Genomic DNA, 8,069 nt, shown 5'->3' with positions numbered 1-8,069 from the left:
GAGTAAACTAAACTTATGAAATAGTCTTTTTAAAGTGGGCAGCCATATAGATCTATGCTAGAACACTCTCACACATATAAAAGCTAATATTATAATTACTTATTTTTAGTGTTTAGGCATTATTTGCATTTATTGAAAATAATGACAGAATGATTTTGATTGTTAAAGGGCAGACAATTAAAATATAGTTTAAATTTTTTTTCTTAGAGCTTTTGTATTATCTGTTTGGATTTTCAATGTCATAAAAGCAGTAAGGAAGACCATTTTGTGTTACCTTAACACAGAGAAAACCTGCAACTGATATCTCCCTACACAAACCCATGATAAAAAAAAATTATTTAAAATATCCTAAAACATATAAAGGCCATAATTTAAATTTTTGAATAATCACAATGACCTCCTACCCCAAATAGATCAGAAGTCAACACATAGTATATGTAAAGATCAAATGCATTAAATGAATTGATTTAAAACTACTTACCTTAGAAACTAAGCAGAAACAAAATGTACTGTGTAAGAATATTTTCTGTCTTAAGAGATGCTTAAATATCTATATATTTAGTGTGTAACAAAAATTTTCAGAGCATAGTATGTTAAAATCAAAAGTTCATAGCAATAGCAAAAATATATATAGTTTCCTTAAGACATTATCTATCATTTAGCATGATAGGATTAAGGGGAATTTTGAAAAAGTGGAGTTGAACTGTATGATCAGTAATCATTGATAAGTTTCATTTATGTATAACTCTTTCACAAAGTTTCATTAAATCATTTTTATATGGAATGCTAGGTACTAAAGAGTTCTTAAAGAACTTTCAATTTTAGAAGGATAAATACTTAATTGAGAAAATTGAAAATGTGGAAAATGAATATTAAAAATCCTGGTATAACAAAAATCTTCTCTTAAATAGTACTAAACATACAGTTCAGATTTTGCTCAGATACATTTAGTTTTTCTCTCACACAGTTGCTCTTGGTACTTATTGGAGAGAATGGGGTGTGTGTGTGTGTGTGTGTGTGTGTGTGTGTGTGTGTGTGAGATATGTGTTAAACCATTCTTGTTACATTCATACTTTTCGTCTGTACCTCTGTGGAATGTGTCATGTAAACAACTGAGAGCTCTTTTTCAAAGGATATCCCACAAAGAGTTTGAATTCTTTGAGATGTCCACACACCATAGACTGATACATAGATGATGCCTCTTCTTGGAACATATTAAGTCCATTGATGATATCTAATTCAGAATGGACTGTGCAGCTTCTTTGATTGAAGATACAGCTTTCTCTAGTTCTTTTTCAGTTTGTTCTACTCTCACCACAATTCCTATAGTAAGAGGAGGAAGGCTTTTCTCTTCTTTTTCCAAGTAGTGTGCTTGAGTTAATGCAGCATTTTTGTTCATGCCTTGTCTCAAGATCCTGTGGTTTCTTCTAGTTGTAAGTGAAATGCTGGTGAAAATGACTTGCCTACTACTGTTAATCCATAAGTACCTTGTAAGGTTTTATGAATTTGTTTGCACTTATTTCTCAACACCTGAAAAATATCTGGCTTCTCTTCCATGACACGTAGGGCCTCAACAGCAGCTGCAGCTAATAAATGAGGTAGAGAGCCTGAAAAGCAATATCCTTGACCAGAAAGTCGCTGATGATCAATTACAAAAGATCTGCCACAGCAAAATCCTCCAATAGAAGCTAGGGAATTTCTCCATGTTAGCTCTGACAAGATCAATGCCATCAATATTTATCTCAAAATGTTCAATGAGTTCTAGGCTATGTTCTCCTAGAACTCCAAGTGAAAGGCTTTCTTCCTCCCCCAAAAAATCTTGCTTTGTACTTATATTTTAACTTGACCGATTCTGGAAGTGACCAAATAGGTCCCATATTCATATATAATCTTTCTACTACAATAAACCATCTTCAATTTCTTGTACTTTTAGTAGGCACTCCATGTGAGCCATGCCATTATGCTCAAATACCTCAATGTCACTTAGAGATTCTTGTAATCCCTTTCAAATAGCAAAGCAGGCAGCTCTATCTACAGATACAATATCCCCCCCCTTTTTTTTTTTAATAAGCTAGAATAGCGCTGGCAGTTGTGGCAAATCCATATGAGTAAATAATAGCTTCCTCAGTCTTCAGATGTTCTTCCAATTTCAAATGAACATCAAATGTTCCGTAAAATCCTCTTAAGTCCACAAGTCCCAACACCATATTATTTTAGAGATGCTAAGGCTGCCTCCTTTACCCTAGAATTATCCAAGAATCCAAGAAAATAAATGATGCAAAATTTACATATTCCTTTCCGTTCATCACAATTTTGTGGCTTGGAGGGCCTGAAACAATGTTGTAGTTAAGAGCAGGATAGTCTTTTGAAACAAGAGGAACAAGGGGTTATGGCTTCCACTCGTCAGTTAATTTTTCCTTTTCCTTGGTGGTGAGGTCATATCATTCCTGTAAATTGTATGTTTTGGAGAAAAGAATTCTGACTATCCAGAGAATTAGAATTCCTTCCAAAATAAGGTAGTAGGCAGGAACCTTATACAGTGCCTGAACCATCTCCACCAACACCTACTGCTCTCTAACCATTGCTCAACAATTACTCATTTAAAATGATTTTAAATTATATGTTTAATTGTGAACACTCATATGCTTCATTAGTAATTGCTTCCAATTAATTATAATTAAGCTAAAGTCTTAGCAACTTTTTTTTCTTTGTTTATCATTTTTAAAGTAGTAAAATAGCTAACTTGTTTTAGCCCACTGTTGTTATTTGAAAATGACAGGTAAAAATGACAGTACAGACTTCTTGAAAACTACTTACATATGGAGAATAATTGTATGTCTATAGTATACTTGTTAATAATTATTACAATAAAGTAATGAGATATTTGGGGGGTGCATTTGGATTTGGTATATCTAATCAGAAAATAAATATAATTTCCAGATCTCATGATAAAAGATTGAATAAAAAAAGGCTTGATGATCGCTTAAGAGAACTGCTCAGGGAATGAGAAATGTCCATGTACACTCTAAGAATAATAAATGATAGTTTAACCTCATTATTTAAGAATTATTTATTAAATACTTAGTACTGTTTGAAGCTCTGTAGACATAAAGAAAGGTAAAAATAGTCCTTGCCCTCCAGGAACTTACATTCTAATGAAAATGTAAAATATAAAGAAATAGATACTAACAAGTTGGATAGAGAGCAAATGGACTTTGGAAGAGAAGACTGGGGAATGAGGAATAACGCCATGGGGTTTGGGTATATTCAGGACTTTCTACAGGAGATGGCATTGGAGCTGGTGACAGGGAAACATTTAACCATAGAGAACAAATACATACATGTTTTTTTAAAAAAATATTAAAACATTGCTTATGGAAAATATTTTTGACATTATTGGAATGACCTTCAAAATAAATTAAGTAGATTTGTAAAAAAATGAACTGATATACCTGTTAGAATTTTGAATTAGAAAGATTTAAAAAAATGGAAGCTAACATTTTATATGTGCTCTTTTTCCATTAAACATGCATTCATATGTAAGTCTCTTGTATCTTAGATTTCAGACTGAACTCAATTATGATGTTTTGGAAGTTCATGATGGGCCAAACCTTCTGTCACCTCTGCTTGGATCTTACAATGGTACTCAAGTCCCCCAGTTTCTGTTTAGTAGCAGCAATTTCATCTACCTTCTATTTACAACAGACAACAGTCGTTCTAATAATGGATTCAAGATTCATTATGAAAGTAAGTACTCCCCAAAATTCTGCTTTCATTGTGCTCATTCATTTCTCTTTGCTATCAGTGTTACTGTTCTGTCGTTGTAAATTTAATGGAATTTTATTCACAAACACAAGTGCATTCTTTAGTATCAGAATGATGTTGGTTTACAAGATATCTCTATTGAATTCTCCTACATGCCCAAATTTCCTTCCAGCTTGTAACTAATGTTTATTTATTATAAATGATAGAAAATAGCAAGAAATGACACGGTATCAAAATGCAATTTTTCAAAGTTTGCATACATTTGTATTGTGTATAGTTCAAAAGATCAGATAGAGAGCTAGAAGGCAACTTCAGATTAAGCAGGGAAGTAATGAACAATGTCTTATAGTTTTGGATATACTTTATAAAATTTAATCATCCTTATGAAACATCCTTTTAAGTTTTACTTTCATTCAAATGAAAAAGTAATATTTATATTTAAAATATGCAGCATTAGTATTCTGTAAAAATGACAGAAAATGAGTAACATTTTTTAAAAATCTAAATAAATTAATAACCTGTCATAGAACAAACCTACCTGAACAAATAACTCATGAGAGCTCAAATAAAATGAAGGGAATTCAACTTTGAAGGTTATAAGCCTGTGTTGATCAAAAATAAGAAATTTCTTATTTTTCCTTAAAAGCATGTTCTTCTATTTCTGTGTAACTATGAATATATGTATGTATATGTATATTATACTATGTGTATGTCAGTGTGTTTCAAAGGAATATAATGGCATATTTGGCTTAATATAAATTGTAAACACCCTATCTTATATTCATATTCCCCATGCATAAGAGCTGAGAAGAATATCTGTCAAGTACAATGGTAACGAAATCTAGTACAAGGTAATGAAAAAGAATCTGCTCTACAACATACAACATACACGTGGTCATCTAACTTTGGCATGAAAACCTCCAATAAAAGGGATTTTACTAACTCTTGAAGAGGCCTCTTGCCCTTTGGGATAGCACTAATAAGTAATGTTTCCCTTACAAAAAGTCTACACTTGGCACTTTGCAACTTTCATTTCTTGCTTCTTATTCTGCCCACTAAGGCCAAGAAAACCAAGTCTAAAGCTTTGTTCCACCAGACTTTCAGTTCCCCAAAGAGTGGTCATGATACCTCCTTTAGTCTTTTCTTTTCCAGGCAAAGTAACCTCAATTTATTTAAATAACCCTCATATGGCACTATTTTTAAATAATTAATCTCACTCCTCCCTCACTGGATAAGAAAAAGACCTTCCCAATGTGTCATTAAGAGCTTTTTGCCTTTGGCTTTCAGAATATTCTTGTAGATTATCTTGATTGTACCATCCAGTAGAAGGAGACATCATTGACTCATCTTTTCAAGTACTAGTTTGTTTTCCAGAAGTTTCTAATGCTGGATCTACCCTTTAGATGAAGTTTGCTTTCTTTATCTATTGCCCTAGACTAGTGCTTTGGTGCTTCGGACATCAAATGGTCAAAAGTCATGAGGCCCAGACTATCATAGTCTACTATACTGCGGTTTCTCTTCCTAAGCAGCTGTTATCAAGGGTCTCCAGCTGTCCGAAAATTTTGTCTTATTCATTTCCCATAATTCAATGCCAATTCGGGATTTCTAAAACAAAAAAAAGATATTTTTTCTAATATGCCACTGACAGAGTTGGGGTAAAGGGTATAATGAAAAACCAACAAATGTATCAAACTATTTCAGCTTAGTTGTCAGGTCATTCTACTTTTCTGGCTTCTCAAACTGATGGCTTACTTGCCTTTAGTGGACTCAAGGGAGCAATCAGGGCAGAGTTCTTTAATGCTCTGTAATACAACTTTACAGTCTAAATATACCTTGCATTACACATATAGTAAGCACAAATACACAGGTAGTGCCACTAGGAACAATAAGGTTATGGTACCACAAGGGGCAATTATTTACTTTGTGAAAGATCATAGGGCTTATTTTCGAAAGTATTCCTTAAAATGATTAAATTCCCTAGTAAATTTAATTTTTATTTACAGTACATTTTTGCTAAGAATAGATCTATATGAGGTTGTTCTAGATGATTTAATGGAAGCACAAATTCTGGAAGCTGTAAGAGATTCCAGCATCTGTCTGCCTCAACTCCATTCATGAAAGGAATTCCCACCATTACATATCTGACAAGTGGGTGTCTAAAGTCCCTTTCTAGTCTGTGATTATGCCATTGTACTGTGTAAAAAAGGTGCTTTCTGATGTTATTTTATGTACATATATGTGTGTATGTATACACACACACATACACATATATATAATTTGCTTTAGCATGGCTATGTGAACATACTTGTATCACCTAATTGATACGTTGATGACAATATTTTCAACAAGCATTTAGTAAAGCACCATTATTTTCCAGGCATTGTTATGCACCAGTAATACAAAGAAAAAACTAAAAGCTTAATGAACAGTCTCTGCTAATTCTAATGGGTTCTAATGAGAATACTTCTCAGCAATTAATATTATATTTTTTTGAAAATTGAATTGTTCATGTGCTATAAGAAATGATGAACAGGCTGACTTCAGAAAAACCTGGGAAGACTTATATGGTCTGATGCTGAGTGAAGTGAGCAGAACCAAGAGGACTTTGTATACAATAGCAGCTACATTATGCGACGACTAAGAATGTTAAACTGAACCCTTCTCAGCATTACGAGGATCTAAGACATCTCCAGAGGCCTCGGGATGGAAAATGCTGACCACATCCAAAGAAAGAACTATGGAAGTCGAATCACTATCACTTATTTTTACCTTCTGTTGAGTTTTGTTTCATCTTTCTGATGGTTCCTCCTATTGGTTTTAATTTTTACTTACAACTTCACTAATGTGAAAATATGTTTAATGGGTATGTAAATGTAAAGCCTATCTCAGATTGTGTGCCATCTTGGGGAGGGTGGGGGGGAGAAAAAGGGAGAAAATTTTTCAACTCAAAAGCATATGGGAAAAAAAATTTAAAAAAAATTGAATTGTTCATTTAATGAAACACAGAAAGTAATGACAAGTAGAATATCAGAGAGAAGAAAAAAAGTTAATTTGCTTAGTGGGAGAGAAATATCTGGCTCTCCCACCTCTTTTTTCTGTACATAGCTACCTAGATTAAGTTCCCTTTCTTCTCCCTTCCTTTGTTCTACTATACACACAGTTTTCATCCCCTGCTACTAAGCTGCAAGCTGGTAAATGTCTAACAACCAGCTCCCACACACATACACAAAATGTACATGACACATTTTTAAGTTTAAACTGCATTACCAACATTTTCTCCATCAATTTCTTTAGTCCAGACAATCCAGACAACAAACAAAGCCTAGATAACAAAACAGTACCTCAAACTAAATTGTAGAGTTTGCAGATTTCAGGGTTGTAAATTGTAAAACTAAAACTTTAACAATTGGTAGGAGCTGGATTCTGCATACTCCTCCTGCTGCTACCCCTGTCTGTTATGCATTATGGTATCTGAAAGGCATTTATGAGTGTTGGTGTGGGCCTAGGTAGTATTTTGTGTTGTTTTTGAGCTTTCGACCACCTCAGGCTGCACTATATAATCTTTTGATGCCTAGTAATGGACTTTGCTCACCCACTCTACTCTAGTAAGTATTGGTCAAGCTTTACATCTGCATCCATTAGACCTTTCTTATTGACTCCCATAAAAACATCTGTAGAATTGCCAGTGCAATAAGCCATACATTTCATCAAGCAGTCTTTCTTGTGGTGCCAAAAGCTTTGGAGGGAAATTCTACTTTGCACTGAATGGGCCAGCCTAGCCCTTTGACATCTCAATCTTCTGACCCTCACAAAAGATTCCCTTTCCTCATGTTAGTTAACAAGTCATTCCACCTACTTATTAGAAATATTTTCGATTTTTCCATTTTCTTGCAAATTTCTCAAGCTAAGGATTTTTATACAAATACACATATACATGTATGTGTATGTGTATGTATGCATATATATATATATATATATGCATATACACAATGCATGAATACACACATATGTGTGTATAAGAGCTTTTCCTCATCCTTGGTACTCTCTCCATTTTCAAATGTTAATGCATTTACTTATCTGTTCATATGTATTTTCAGAATGGAAAGTAAGTTGCTTAAAGGCAGGCAGGAACTAGTTTCCTTTTTTCTTTTTCTTTGTTGTCTTTGCATCTTCAGTGCCTTGCCTATAGTAAGCACTTAATATATATATGGTATAATATTGTATATAACTATAATTATATCATAATTATATAATTATATTGTACAATATAATTATATTTCTATAAATATGATTATAATTATGTT

At 33.3% G+C, this 8,069-nt stretch overlaps 1 pseudogene; it reads right to left on the bottom strand.

Moving 5' to 3' along the window:
* Positions 1–1,234: 1,234 nt before the first annotated feature.
* Positions 1,235–2,582, bottom strand: LOC110193572 (serine palmitoyltransferase 1 pseudogene; annotated as a pseudogene).
* Between the last annotated feature and the right edge of the window lie 5,487 nt (positions 2,583–8,069).

Source organism: Phascolarctos cinereus, unplaced genomic scaffold (genome assembly GCF_003287225.1).
Source record: "Phascolarctos cinereus isolate Bilbo 61053 unplaced genomic scaffold, phaCin_HiC Scaffold_4;HRSCAF=312, whole genome shotgun sequence".
Taxonomy (NCBI): Eukaryota; Metazoa; Chordata; class Mammalia; order Diprotodontia; family Phascolarctidae; genus Phascolarctos; species Phascolarctos cinereus.
This window is presented reverse-complemented; position numbering and strand designations above follow the sequence as displayed.